This window comes from Hyperoodon ampullatus, assembly GCF_949752795.1.
Source record: "Hyperoodon ampullatus genome assembly, chromosome: 12".
NCBI classification, from domain to species: domain Eukaryota; kingdom Metazoa; phylum Chordata; class Mammalia; order Artiodactyla; family Ziphiidae; genus Hyperoodon; species Hyperoodon ampullatus.
The window spans coordinates 14,049,435-14,066,075 of NC_136925.1; positions in this window are offsets into that span (position 1 = coordinate 14,049,435).

Sequence of the window (16,641 nt, forward strand, 5' to 3'; positions counted from 1 at the left end):
ATATTTCATTCTTATTATTCATTGTAGCTATGTCTTATACAATTACAATGAACACTGAATTAATGAATACTGAACAATTGCTCCTGGACATAATTAGGTCTCTGTGAGCCTCTGCTCGTAACATTTTTATTAACTGATCAATACATAATATTGTTTTACCTCTGTTTCTTTAAAATACATTTTGTTTAATATATATTGTTGATTCATGAACATTGAACTCAACAGCACTATTGCTCATGCTTGAATGAAGCTTGTCTAACACACATATTTTCTCAGTGAAATAGATCATAGCCCTCTTGCACTTAGGAACAATGCACAGCACTTCAGCGCTATACTTGACAGCTATTTTAAACAGCAAAATCACCAGCAAAAAGAGTGAAAAGGTGACACTACATAGGAAAAAAATAATAGTTTTTTACAGTATGAGAACTGAAACAAGAAGGCAGAATGTGGTCTTATCTGCCTCAGCTGGGAACCTGAGTTTCAGGCAACTTAATTTTTTTGCTACACAGCACATGTCTGAGTTACTGTGAAAGTATCTGAATATTGATTTGGTGTTTAAAATAAATTTAACGAGTAAGCAGATGGCAAATATAGAATCCATAAATAATGTGAATTGACCATAGATATTTATATCAATAGAGAGAGAGAGAAGTGACTTTATGTCTAAATGTGGCATAGCTACTCCATAACCGGAAATAATATAACCTCACTTGTAGCAGAAATATAGTCACACTTTGTTCCAGGGGCTAAAAGTAAAATATGTGCTGATTTTGACCATTAGATTGCCTCTTTGATTATATCAGAGAGATGGAAGCACCAAAGTTCTTTCCTTTTGATCTTCACTCCTACATTTCCAAGCTCAGTCAATCTCACACACCTCTTGCACTAGGGTATTTGGGCTCTTGCCTCTTAAGGTCAAATTGATTTACCATATGGCCAAGCTCAGTAAAAGTGCCTACATCTTCAGTCTTCAGGTTTGACCATGAGTCTAGCCAATACCAACCACTTTTCTCTGCATAACTATAACATCCTATTTGACAAATTACCCACTGGTGACTAGCACTGATGATCCAGAAGTAGCATAAGTAAGCAAAAGGACAACAAACTCCATTTTGATCTACATGATTAATACTCACATTCTGATTAGTTTTACTGAGATCTCCCAGATGTAAATTTCTGGGGAGGAAGTCATTACAAGATATGAACATGTTTAAAGCACTAAGTATGTATTGACTTGACAAATTAACTTCCAGACAGTTGGCAGAAGTGTACATTTCCATTAGTGGTCTATGAGAATATATTTCTTTTTCCATTGCATTCTTACTAAAATGCTTAACTTTGCAATTTTGTAATCAAACACATTAAAATTCGTTTTCTTATAAATAGTGAGTTTGAATTTACTTTTAATTAATTATTAGATTTTACATTTTTTTCTATGAATTATTATTTTTTGGTCTCCCTATTTTATTGGAATATGTGTTTTATTTATAGATTTCCATTAGCACATTGCTGATTGAGACTATTAAATTTGGTCTGCTTCTTTATGCTACAACCCTGAATTTTACTTCCTCTAAATATTTTCTGAATTGATCTATGAAATTAGAAACAAATGTACACTTAATATACATTATCATCTCTAACTAAGAAACAATTTTGAGTATGATTTTATATGTCAATCCCTCTACCTACCTCACCCCAATTCTGTCCTATGAAAAAAAACTTTCCAATCATTTACTATAGTAACAAGCAGAACACCATTCTGACATTTACATAAAGTATAAAACATAAAAAACATAAAACATATATGAAAATTAAGAAAGGTAAGGAAAATGAATCAAAGGTGATTTATTTCTTTAACTATTTTTACAATCTTTTGATTTTATGGGGACATAACTCTTTGTTCTCAGACTAATTCCTGCCAGTTCCTTTCCTGCCACATTGCTAGCAAGAAGTTCTATACCATTTAAAGTTTTATCTCTACCCAGTCTCTAAAGCAATATTAAACCTGTATGGTTGTATACTTAACAGTACCTTCACTAGATGTAGAGTGCAAAACTGAATTTCTCTTCAATCACTGTTAGTGTGCTTACTGACCCATGCCCTGGTATTTCCCCAGCAGACCAGAACTGTTCCCCAGAAGCTTGTACTTTCTTGTATAGGATCCTATTTGTATTAAAGCTGACCTCATTCCATAATCCTTGCCTTACCCGTGAAGGTCATCTTGAGTCATGATCTTCAGAACATTATTTTCTAATAACTCCAGCCTAAACTCAGATGTTTCACTGAAGTGATTTCATACATTTTCTTAGCTTAATAATACAAATATTTTATATATTTAAAATATTGTCACCATAATACTGTACAATTTGCTACTTTATTTTATTAGTTATACAATGACTGCATGCATTACTATTTTACTTACTATTTGATTCCTGTATTATTATATTGGGAATAATCCTATTCAGCATTTATTCTTGTATTAGTATCTATCAAATACAATTATAAATATAGGTGCCCAGAGAAAAATCTTGCTCACAGTTCAGCACGTTTATGTACAAACACATTAGTGACAATTTTGCTCTGGACTATCTTTTAAAAAGCATTTCATCCATGCAGCGTACAGTGTCTCTCTCTGGAGCAGATGTGTATAATGTCCAGGGAAATAAGATATCTCCTTCCATGGCAATTTGGTCATGTGTGCTATCAGCCCCATATATAAGACCAGGGTTTCCTAATCTGAGGGTATCTTCTCTGTAACACATTCTCCTGAATGTGTAGGTCACTTGGCACTCATCACATTAACACTGAAGATTGGGGTTTAAGGATCCATCACAGTAAAGTTGCTCTGACTATTACCACTGCTGTTAGTAATAAATTGTCTTTTGTCTCCAACCCAAGAATCCAACCTAATATCTATGAAACTGGAAAGATAATTTGTCATCTTGCAAGTATGGTAAAATTTCAGGCCCTTCACAGTTCCCCAAAATAGGCTGTATACAAGATTGCCAGACTCTTCAAAATAATGATACCCTAAATTTGTAGATTGTTTTTGTATAGATAATTTCATTTAATATTTACAACACCTCTGAAATGTAAAACTAATGTTGTTAGTTTTTAATCATGATATAGAGAGACTTAGTTAACCTCATTGAAATTTAATTTTTTATTTGTAAAAATAATAAAATTACTACCTCATGAGATCTTTATGAAAAGTAAAATGGTTGATGAACATAAAGTGCTTAGTACTGTACCTGCCACAGAGTTAGTCATCGGTATCTGTAAAATTGCATCTCTCCTTCCATTATTCTGAGACATTCTAATCATCCAATTTCTTTTTCAAAGTGGTTCTCCTTGATAACACTTTCTATTGTGCTTTCTCATTTCTTTATGCCATCAATGTATTACTTATAAATTAGTAACATGCTTTTTTATATGTCACTTTCTTAAATCTGCATGTAGATTATAAGCACTTTCAGAGCTGAGTTTAAATCACATGCATTCTATTTTTCTATCAGAACATCTAATAGAATCAAGTCCACATTGGAGATTAACATCTGATAAGTATACCCTAAAAGCTCAATGTATTAAGCCAGGACATATTGGACCAGTGAATAAATAATTTTGGACATACTTATTTTAAATTGTTTCATAGATCAATTTTTGTAATTGTTTGTGTTTTCTTCTTTTATCATTTTAGAAAAAAACTATGGATATTTATTTCTAGAAATGTACAAAGAATGTTACCTTACATTAGGAAAACTTCCACAAAGTAATTGTTCTTGTGATACATATGGTATGAAAGATGTCCACAAATCTGGGCACCTTGCCAATGGTGTATGGTTGACTTTCCCAAATGTAGTATCATAGAACAGTAAGTTAGTAATTATGAGCACAAGAGAGTTCTTTATGTTATAATGTAAGCACCATCAATGTAATTACAACTAGGAAACAGTTTCCTTGGAAATGGCACAAATCTTTATCTAATTTGATTTATGCTTCTATTCACCTGTCTGAGTCCTAAAATTTTATTTGAGATATTTGTGTTTACAACAGACAAAGTGTTCAGAGTACTTTTAAAACTCAAGAACATATATTATTAGATATGCAAATATAGATAGTTTAGATCTAGATATTCTGTGTTTTGGAAGTTTCCAGAACAATGCCAAATAATATTAAAATATTAAAATAGAGAACTACTAATTGTGTTGTCATTGTTCCAAGTAAGTAGAAAATAGGTACACTAGGGTAAAAACCAGAATGGAAATAAAGTTTAATCAACCTTTAAGCAGAAACATCTGAAATTAGTCCACCAAAAATAAGTAGGTTAGTAAGAAGTGTCATAGAGCATAACAATTGAACACAGTTTTTGTAAATTAACCTTGAAATTAAGTTGATATTAAAATTAACCTTTTGTTCAGAAGACATATCAGTTTTGAAGAAAATGTATCTTCCTTTATTTTGACATGGTGGAAATTATCAAAATCAGAATAGTGTTTACAATACGATTCCAATATAAGTGGAATAAATAATTATTAAGTAAGTAATTAATTTGCATGTCATATAGCAATTTTATAGTTTTTCTACTTTTTTCAAAAATTGCAAAATAATTTAGATATTCAATTTAATATCATGTACTATATAAACAAACTAAAATATTGAATTTGAATGATACATTAACACTGTATGATGATAAAATGAGCACTATGTCAAAGAACAAACTATTAGTATCTATAAAAATTATAGCATAAATTTCGATATTTATTCTTTTAAGTCCATTTTTTTGTGAATTACACAAGAGTAATACTTGGAAAGAAAATGGAGAGACCATTTTAAACCATATAAAAACAAATTGAATTAATTGGCATGGAATTACTATTTTTGAATAAGTATCTATAATTAGTTTTGGGGATAATTATCGTGCAAATAGGTGACACTATTTAATTGATAGTTTTGGTGTGTCACTACTAGATAATGAATAGTCCATGATATCTTGTTTCTTGGATAACAAAGAAAATGTGCAGTTTTAGAGAAAACAAATCACAATTAATTGTAAAATGTGCAACAGATGGTGGAACTTATAATCACTCTATCAGACTAATAGTTTACTGTCTGCATTTTGGAATTGCTCTTCCCAGAAGAAGATGTTGGGTTGAAGCCATATTGACAGCTGGTACATTCCTAATGTAGTTAGTTTTATATACTCCATCTATTAAATCCTGTACATTCTCCAAAATAACAGATGACAATTGCATTGACCACCTGGGAAAAGGCAATTCCAATAGAAAGAGAAAATTTATCCTCTCTTTTGGTGATTGTAGAGTTGCTTGCTGCTATTTCTATTTTTGGTGACATTATTAACCACCAGCACATTATTTGCTTTAAAAAAGTACACATTTTTGACCATGATTAAGAATAATCTATGGACAGCTAACAGATACATTACCTATCATAATTCTTAAACATGTAAAAATGCTTTGTAGAATATCAATTAGAATGAATATTTACAATATATGTTTTATAGATGCTACATTGAAAGATCAATTAGATAAAGAATTTCTGTAATATAAACAGAAACGTATCTCACAGGCAGTTGAATAGTGTATTATCGTTTGTATAAATCTGATTAATTTTTGCAGAAAGTGAAGTTATTCTTTGTAATAAAACATAATATCTGATACTATCAGGTTGAATAAAATGTATTATGACATTTCTTTGTTTTTAGTAAAGCAAGAGATAATAGTTAATTAAGACAAGAGGATAATAAACTATAATGGTATGAAAAACAGGTGCTACAAACTATGATTTTAACTTGTTTGCATCACTGAAAATTGCATATCTTTCTAAGAAAATCTGCCATAATAAAATGTCAGTGTATAGCTATTCATAAGAATCATATGTATTTAGAGATTTGTAAAAACTCAAGGTCTAGTACAAAATTATTAGCTAATAAAATAGTTCTATTTCTTACACAGAAATATTATTTCTTTTCAATTTTTTCAAAAATAGGTAAAATGCATTTTAATCTTAAATGGCTCACAAGACAACAGTATAGACACTTTCAAACAATAGGAGACTTTAATTAATAGTGCAATATTTTCATTTATATCAGATATATGCTCAAAATAATTGATTTTAAAATATGCAAAATGAAAGGTTTTGAGAGGGATAAGGTTGTTTAACTGATTAATATTACTATTATGGGCATATTTATATATGAAGCTAAAATATTACATTTATTTTTGCAACTTAACTAAATTATAACATTTGAGCTTTATGTTAGTTATCAATTATCAGAACATTAGTGCTTAAATCATATGAAATACCAAATAAAATGGCAATAAAAACTCCTTTAAATAAGCCATAAAATATGGATAATAATGAAAGATAATCAGGAATATCATATATGGTACATATCTACAATGGAATATTAGCCATAAAGGGAATGAAACTGTGTCATTTGTAGAGACGTGGATGGACCTAGAGACTGTCATATAGAGTGAAGTAAGTCAGAAAGAGAAAAGCAAATATTGTATATTAGCACATATATGTGGAATCTAGAAAAATGGGACAGATTAACAGGTTTGCAAGGCAGAAATAGAGACACAGATGTAGAGAATAAATGTATGGACACCAAGGGGGGGAAAGTGGGGGCAGGTGGTGGTGGTGGTGGGATGAATTGGGAGATTGGGATTGACATATAGGCACTAATATGTATAAAATGGATAACTAATAAGAACCTGCTGTATAAAAAAAAATGATGGGTGCTAATGGTCAGTAAAACAATTAATTCATACAAGAATATACCTACTTCTCCAGGTTTTTCAATTAAGTAGCTGTAATCAAAATGTGACTAAAACACCAGATATATTACACAATCTTTAATCATTCCAATTCAGCTTTTTCTTCAATGTTTAAAACTCTATTTAAATATAATACCAAGTTTACTTTATGATAGCATATTAAATCAAATATTAATTTTAAAAGCATTAATAATATTTAAGCATGTGTGCAATTAGTTTTTCTCACCTCTACAGCAAAATTACTTGGAACTAAAATGATACCTTATAATTAATGTACAATTATCATTTTATATCATATTTTAATATATGATTGGGTATATAACTAAAATAACTTATATTAAAGTCAGAATTATGTCCTGTACATTATACTTCAATGTACAAAATAATGTGTAAGAACCTGTGAAATTCAAAAATGATAAACAAAGATAATTACAATATGCATACAATGAATTGTAAAAAAGAGGCAGATGTAGGATGCTACATCTCAGAATACTTGCAGTTATCTAAGTGAATTATCATAAAATTCTCATAAACTTATTATTCTACATAGTCTATATAGGAATGAGAAGGCAGGACTTTGAAACGAAATAATATGATTCTAGGTAGTGGGTCAGATAATCACTGTTGCTGACAAAAGGCTGTCTTTACATTTACAGTTTAAATAATTTGTCAGTTTAATAGTCTGTAGGAAGAGTTCCTCTGTCATTGAGAGGAAAATCTACTAAAGTTTATATTTCTCACTAACTTTAACTAAAAATTCCAGACAACATGTAAAAAAGAACTACTAAAGATAAAGCTGAATAGTAGAAGGGAATGAAAACTTAGAGAATGACCCACAAAGTATGTGTTTCCCACATTTCCCCTCTTTTCTTTGAAGAATTTACCCTGAAGGCAGTACTAGTCTCAGAGCTATGGGGAAGGCAGATGACTAAGAGGGAGAGAGGTCCAGTTTATTGGTCAGAGGAACCAGAGATAAAGGCAGCAATAAGCCAGGTAGTGGGGGGAGGGGAAAACTCAGAGAGTAAAGTGTGCACAAAGCAGCATAACAAACACACTGAAAACTGAACTTGTATTTAATCTGTCCCAAGTATCAGATTAAACCCTGAGTGACAAGCATATGGAACTGATCCAAAGCAGATTTTAAAATAGAATCTATATTTAAACCATAGTTCATTTTCGGACTAAAGGAGTGAAATATGTAGAAAACAAACAAACAAACAAAAAACAGTGTGGTAAAACCTTTGGGAAATGAGCTGAAATTGGAACCCACTAAGGAGATGTAGATAATGATGAAAAAAAAAAAAAAAGAAAGAAAAAACAGCTGAGTTGATTGACACTATAACATTAAAATGCAGAAAAATAAAACAGTTGTAACAAGACTGGAATCTCTACAACATAACATTCAAGATATCCTGGATGTAATACAAGATTACTTAACATACAAAGAATTTAGCAAATATCATCAACTCCCAAAGAAAGGATAATCAATAGATGCTAGCCCTAAAATGACCCAGATGTTGGAATTATCAGAAAAATAATTTAAACTAGCTATTATAACTAAATTCTATTATATAAGTGTAAATATGCTGGAAATAAATGGAAAGAGAAATGCTGTCAAGGGAAAAGTCTGTAAAATGTTTAGTAATAATGGAATTGGAAAATACCAATATTGGAAATAAAATATCCTTCAGATGTTTATAGCAAAATACAGATGGCAGTGGGAGGAATCAGATAATTTTAAAATAGATGAAAAAGAATTTTCCAAGTTCAAGTACAGAAAGAGAGAGGCAATGAAAGAGGAAAATTAAATGAACAAAACTTCAGAAAAATGTAAAATTAAAGAAGAGAAAAATTAAGGTATTAAAATATATTTGAAGAAGTGATAGCTAAAAAAATTCTAATTTGATGAAAGATAAATTTACAGATTCAGGAAGCTCACTAAATTCAAATAAAGGTAAACTCAAAGAAAGCCAGACCCATATATGTCATGACCAAATGACTGAAAACCAATGATAAATTTAAAAATCTTAAAAGCCACTGGAGGAAAATAAAAAGACAGGAAAGCTGATAGAAAACATTTAAATGAAATGATAACAACATCAAATAATTCAGAAGCAAATAAGAATGAAGTAACAGAGAAAATAAGAATAGATAAGATGAAAATACAAATAATCAAGTAATAAACCTAAGTATACATTTGACAATTTAGGAGGAGAACTAGTCTTTCTAACAAATGGTGTTAAGCCAATTGAATATTAACATGCAAAACAATAAACTTGAACACTTACTGCCCTCAAAGACCTAAATTTAAGAGATGAAACTCTACAATTTTAGAAGAAAGCTTAGAGTAAATCTTTGTGCCATTTTTTAAGGTGTACTTCAAAATGAAAAACAGCCCAAAAAATTATGTACATGTTATGTGTGCCTGTGTGTGTGTATTGAATAATGAGTATTTGGACTGTGTGTAGAACTCTTACAGCTCATCAATAAGATGACAAGTAATCCAATTTAAAATGGACAAAGGACTTGAATACACATTTCCTCAAAGAGTATATGGAAATAATCAATAAGCATATGCATAGTTGCTTAACATAATTAGTCACTAGGGAAACACAAACCAAAATCATGAGATAACACTTCACACGTACTAGGATGGCTCCCAGCAAAAATATAGACAATAGTACATTTTCACAAGGCTATGGATAAACTGGAACCCTCATATACTGCTGGTAGGAATGTAAAATGGTGCTGCCTCTTTGAAAAGCAGTCTGGCAGTTCCTCAAAAAGTTAAACATAAAATTACCATATGATCCAGCAGTTCCCCTTCTAGGTATATAACCAAGAAAATAGTATATGTCTACACAAAAACTTGTACATGAATGTTCACAAAAGCTTTATGCATACTAGCCACAAAGTAGAAGCACCCCAATGTCCATCAACAGATGCATGGATAAACAGAAAGTGGAATATCCATACAATGAGATATTTTCCAGTCCAAAAATGGAATAGAGTACTGATACATGCTACAACATGGATAAACTTTGAAAACACACTGAATATATAAGGCAGGCACAAAATCTCACGGATTTTATGGTTCCATTTATACGAAATGTCCAAATGGGAAAATTCATAGAGGCAAGAAGTATATAAGTATTTCCCAGGGGCTGGGGTAAAGGGAAGTAGGAGTGACTGCCCATAGATATCTGGTTTCTTATCAGGGTGATGAAAGTATTCTGGAATAAAAAAGTGGTAATCATTCCTCAACTTTGTGAATAAACTAAAAACCTGAATTGTACACTTAAAAAAATGTTATATGTGACATATACATCAATAAAAATGAAAATGAAATAAGCACAACAATTAGAGATGAAGATTATATTAAATAAACTAGTCCAAACTATATACTGTCTATAAGAAACCTTAAATAAAGAAAATTACATTAAATAAAGAGCATTCTTAAATTAAATGGAAAAGAATGGAAAAAACTAAACTGGACAAAAAATAATCAAAATAAAGCAGGAGGAGTGGCCAAATTAATCTCAGAACAAGTAGACTTCAGAAAAATGAATATTCTTAGCAGTTAAGAAGAACATGACATAGTGAAAAAAGATAAATTTCATGAAGAAACATAAAAATCTTAAATGTTATGTACATAACAATATACACTGCTCTTTATCTTTATTTCCAGATTTAGATAACAAATCTGTGCCAGAATGTTTGGCATGAGAAAGCCAGAAATAATTTAGAAGTCGGTTGTGAGATTTTGTGTTTAGTCCTGTGGGAAATATCCGGTTTATTGACTGGAGGAATCATTGAATATCCTTGAGGTAGAAATCAAGAAACTTCCATATTCTGATGTTTATTCTTGATAGCTGAGCATGGGATGAAGGAAATGGAAGTGATACTCAAGAATTCATGTTGAGTACTATGAGCTGTTTTAAATATTTTCTGTCAATTCTCAAATAAAGTGAACCATGGGATTATCCTACCTAGCTGGCTGATATCTGAAAAAAAAATATGCAACTACATTAAAAATACAATAAAGGAAATCAAAACAGTTTTCTTTACATGAGGCTTCAAAGAATAGTGCATTATGCCATCTTCAGGATGAAAGAAAGGATGGCAGAGTTTTAAATTTTCAAGATATTTGTATGACATCATATTTTCTCCAGGCCTAATTTCTAACAGTTTTCTTTTTTTAATTTAAATGTAATTGACTTACAATATAACACTAGTTTCAGGTTTAGAAAATAGTCATCTGATATATTTATACATTACAAAATAATCACCACAGTAAGTTTAATTACCATCACTCTAAAAATTTATTATAATATATTGACCATATTCCCTATGTTTTACATTAGATTCCCATAACATATTTATTTTGAAAATGGAAGTTTGTACCTTTTAATCTCCCTCATCTATTTCACTCATTCCTCTATCACCAACCCTCTGGCAAACTCTACTTATTTCTCTGTACCTATAAGTCTGTTTCTTTTTTGTTATGATTGTCCTTTAGTTCTGCTTTTTTTAGAGTCCACATGTAAGTGAAATCATATGATATTTGTCTTTCTCTGTCTGACTTATTTCACATAGCATGCTACTCTCTAGGTCTGTTCATGTTGCCACAAATGGCATGGTTTCATTCTTTTTTATGGCTGAGTAATATTCCATTACAGATAGACAGATGATAGATAGATATCACATCTTCTTTATCATTCATCTGTTGATGGACACTCAGGTTGCTTCCATATCTTAGCTATTGTAAATAATCCTCAATTGAACATAGGAGTGTATATATATCTTCACATTAGTGTTTTTGTTTTCTTCAGAAAAATTACCAGAAGTGGAATTGCTGGATTGTATGACAGTTCTGTTTTTAATTTTTTGAGGAAACTTCATACTGTTTTTTATAGTGGTTGAACCAATTAACATTCCAAACAAGACTACAGAAAGATTCCCTTTTTTCCATGTTCTTATCAACACATTATCTTCTTTTTGATGATATCCATTCTAAAAGGTGTAAGGTGGCATCTCACTGAGGTTTTGACTTGTATTTTCCTGGTGATTAGTGATTTTAAGAATCTTTACATCTGTCAGTTGGTGATATGTGACTCTTCTTTGGAAAAATGTCTATTCAGATACTCTGCCCTTTTGAAAATCTGCTTGTTTGTTATTAGGTGTTGAGTTCTATGAGTTCTCTGTATATTTTGGATAGTAACCACTTATCATTATGTCATTTGCAAATATAGTCTCTGACTCAATAAGCTGTCTTTTCATTTTAATAGGCTACTTCACAGTGCAAACACTTTTAATTTGATGTAGTCCCATTTGTTTATTTTTGCTTTTTTTCCCCTTGCCCCTGTAGGAAATGTATTGCCTACATTTTCTTCTAGGAGTTTTATGGTTTCAGGTCTTACATTTAAGTCTTTAATCCATTTTAAATTTATTTTTGTATATGGTGTGAGAAAGTAGAGCAGTTTGATTATTTTGAATTTATCTGTCCAGTTATCTCAACACCAATTATTAAAGAGGTTGTGTATTCTTCATTGTATATTCTTTCCTCCTTTGTCATATATTAATTGCCCAGTAAGTGTGAATTCATTTCTGGGCTCTCTATTCTGTGCCTTTAATCTATGTGTCTGTTTTTGTGGAGGTACCATACTGTTTTGATTACTGTAGCTTTGTAGTATAATTTGATTCAGGGAGTGTGCAATCTCCAGAGTTGGTCTTTCTCATGATTTTGTTGGGTATTTGAGGTCTTGTGTTTCCAAACAAATTTTAGCTTTCTTTGCTCTTGTTCTGTGAAAAAATGGTATTGGTATTTTGATAAGGATTGAATTATATCTGTAGATTGCCTTGAGTAGTATGGTAATTTTAACAATATTAATTCTTCCAATCTATGAGGTCACAGTATATCTTTAATTTGTTTATGTCATCATCAATTACTTTCATTAATGTCTTATAGTTTTCCAAGTACAGAACTTTTTTCCTCCATAGTTACATTTATTCTTAGGTAATTTATTCTTTTTGATACACTTGTAATTGGGATTGTTTTCTTAATTTATCTTTCTGATAATTTGTTACTAGTGTATAGAAACACAACAGATTTCTTTATATTAATTTTGTATCTTACAACTTTACTGAATTCATCTATTAGTTTAAAACATTTTTATGGCATCTGTAGAATTTTCTACATATAGTATTGTGTCATCTTCAAACAGTGACAGTTTTACTCCTTCCTATCCAATTTGGATGAATTTTAATCATTTTTCTGGTCTGATTATTGTGGCTATGACTTCCAATGCTATATTAAATAAAAATGGTGAGAGTGGCATCCTTGTCTTTAGAGGAAAAGCTTATACCTTTTCAACATTGAGCATGATATTGGCTGTAAGGGTACCATCTAAAGTCTTTATTATGTTGACAGAGGTTCCCTCTATACCCACAGTGTTGAGAATTTTTATCATCAATGGATGCTAAATATTTTCAAAAGGTTTTTCTGCATCATTTAGATGATCATGTGATTTTTATTCTTTGCTTTGTTAATGTGGTATATCACATTGAATCATCCTGAATTCCGTGGGATAAATCCCACTTGATCATGGCATATGATTCTTTTAATATTTTTTGAATTTTGTTTGCTAATATTTTGTTGAAGAGTTTTTCATCTATGTTCATCAGTGTTATTGGCTGTAATTTTCTTTTTTTTTTTTGTTTGTGTTGTCTTTTCCTGGTTTTGATATCAGGGTAATGTTGATGTCACAAAATGAGTTTAGCATGATTTCTTCCTCTTCAATATTTTGGAATAGTTTGAGAGGAATAAATGTTAACTTTTCTTTAATGTTTGGTAGAATTCACCTGTGAAGACATCTGGTCCTGGATTTTTGTTTGTTGGGAGATTTTTAAATTGCTGATTAAATTTCATTATTGGTATTCAGTCTGTTCACATTTTCTATTACTTCCTGATTCAATAATGAGAGATTGTACATATACATTTGTACATTTCTTCTAAGTTGCCCATTTTATTGGCATATAATTGTTCATAGATATTTAATGATTCTTTTTGTATTTCTGTGATGATAATTGCAACTTTGCATATTTAATTTCTGATTTTATATATTTGGTCTCCCTCTCTTTTTTTCTTGTTGAGACTGGCTAATGGTGTATCTATATTCTTTATCTTTTTGAAGAACCAATTCTTAGTTTCATTGATCTTTTCTATTACTTCCTCAGTATCTATTTCATTTATTTCTGCTCTGATTTTTATTATTTATTTTCTTCTACTAACCTTGTGTAGTGTCCATTTTACCTCCTCGTTCTTTACATGGAAATTTAGATTGTTTATTTTTTTCTTGTTTCCTGAGTTAGACTTGTATTGGTAAGAACTTCCATCTTGAACTGAACTTGCTATGTCCCATAGAGTTTGAATAATTGTATTTCCATTTGTCTCCAGGTATTTTTTAATTTTGTTTTTTTGGTTTCTTTAGTGACCCATTCGTTGTGTAGTATATTTTTCAGCCCCCACATGTTTATGTTTTTTTCAGTTATTTTTTTCTTACAGTTGAATTCTAGTCTTATATTGTTGTAGTCAGAAAAGATGCTTGATTTGATTTCAATCTTCTTAAATTTATTGAGTCTTGTTTTGTGGACTAGTATGTAATTTTTCCTAGAGAATATTTCATGTGCACTTGAAAAGTGCATAATGTGTAAGTGGGATGTTGAAGTCTCCTACTGTTATTTTGTTAGTGTCAAGGTCTCCTTTTGTTTTGGTCGATATTTGCTATGAATAGTTATGTGCCCCTATGTTGGGGGCATATATATTTACAACAGTTATATCTTATATAGTTCTCTTAAATATTGTGTAATCTCCTTTGTCTCTTGTTACTTTCTTCGCTTTAAATTCTATTTTGTCTGATATAAGTATTGCTACCCCAGCTTTCTTTTCCTTTATTTGTATGGAATATATTTTCTCATCCCCTCACTTTCAGTCTGTGTGTCTTTAGATCTCAAATGAGTCTCTCATAGGAAACATTTATATGAATATTTTAAATTTTTATCCATTCAGCCACTCTATATCTTTTCATTGAAACATTTAGTCCATTTATTTTTAAAATGATTATTGATAGGTATTGCCATTTTTTAAATTATTTTCTGGTTGGTTTTGTAGTTCTTTTTTTGTCACTTTTTTCTTTTGCTCTTCTCCCTGTGATTTGATGATTCTTTAATACTATGTGTGGATTCCTTTTCCTTTTTTTTTTTCTTGTGTATACATTATTGGTTTGTGGTTACCATGACATTCATATAGAACTAAGTTCAAATATATACATAAATATTTTTAGGTTGATTATCTTAAGTTCAATTGCACTCTAACAACCCTGTATTTTTACTACCACCTACCATGGTTAAAGTTTTTGACATCATATTTTACATCATTTTTTGGATGTATCCCTTAAGTATGTATTGGAGATATGGATGAATTTACTATTTTTATCTTTTAACCTTTCTACTAGTTTTAAAAGTGGTTGATCTACTACCATTACTATATTTTGCCTTTACCACTGAGATTTTTCCTATCATAATCTTCATATTTTTAGTTGTGATTTTTCTGCTTGGAGAAGTCCCTTTAGCTTTCTTATAAAACTGGTTTAGGGTGCTTAACTCACAGCTTTTGCTTGTCTGTAAGACACTTTTTCTCTTCTTCAAAGTAGAGTAGTCTTGTTTATAGTTTTTGTTTGTTTGTTTGTTTGTTTTTCCTATAATCACTTTAAATAGATTGTGACAATACCCCTGGCCTGCAAAGTTTCTGACTAAAAGTCAGCTGATGGGACTTCCCTGGTGGTGCAGTGGTTGAGAGTCCGCCTGCCAATGCAGGGGACACAGGTTCGTGTCCTGGTCCAGGAGGATCCCACATGCTGTGGAGTGGCTGGGCCCGTGAGCCATGGCCGCTGAGCCTGTGTGTCTGGAGACTGTGTTCCACAATGGGAGAGACCACAACAGTGAGAGGCCCGCATACTGCAAAAAAAAAAAAAAAAAAAAAAGGCAGCTGATGGCCTTATGGGAATTCCCTTGTATGTAACTAGTTGCTTTTTTCTTGCTGTTTTTAAGATTTTATTTTGATCTTTAACATTTTCCATTTTAATTACAATGATTCTTCATGTGGACTTCCTTGCCTTGATCTTGTTTGGGACTCTCTATCCTTCCTAAACCTGGGTGTCTGTTTCCTCTCCCAGGTTAGGAAAATTTTGCTATTATTTCTTCAACTAAGTCTCTGCCTCCTTCTCTCTCTCTTCTTTTTCTGAGACCCATATAATGTCCATTTTAGTATCCTTGTTGTTGTTCCAGAGGTATCTTAAACTACACTCAGTTTTAAAAATTCAATTTTCTGTTCGGCTTGGATGATTTCCACTATTTTGTCTTCCAGTTTGCTGACACATTCCTCTGTTTTATGTAATATATTGTTGATTTTTTCTTGTGTATTTTTTTTTTTTTTTTACTTTAGGTTATTGTATTCTTTAGCCCCTTTTGTTTTTTCTTCTTTATTCTCGGAATCTTTGTTAAAATTCTCATTGCATTCACTCAATCTTCTCATGAATTCTTTAAGCATTTTGTGATCATTAGCTTGAACTCTTTATTGGGTTTATTGCTTATCTCCACTGTGCTTAGTTCTTCTGGAAATTTGTTTTATTTTTTATTTGGAAAGTATTCCTCTGTCCCCTTGTTTTGCCTAACTCTGTTTGTTTATTTCTATGTATTAGGAAGGTCAGTTACATTTTTTGATATTGGACAAATGACTTTATGTAGAAGATGTTCTACAGGCCCCAGCAGTATATGCCCT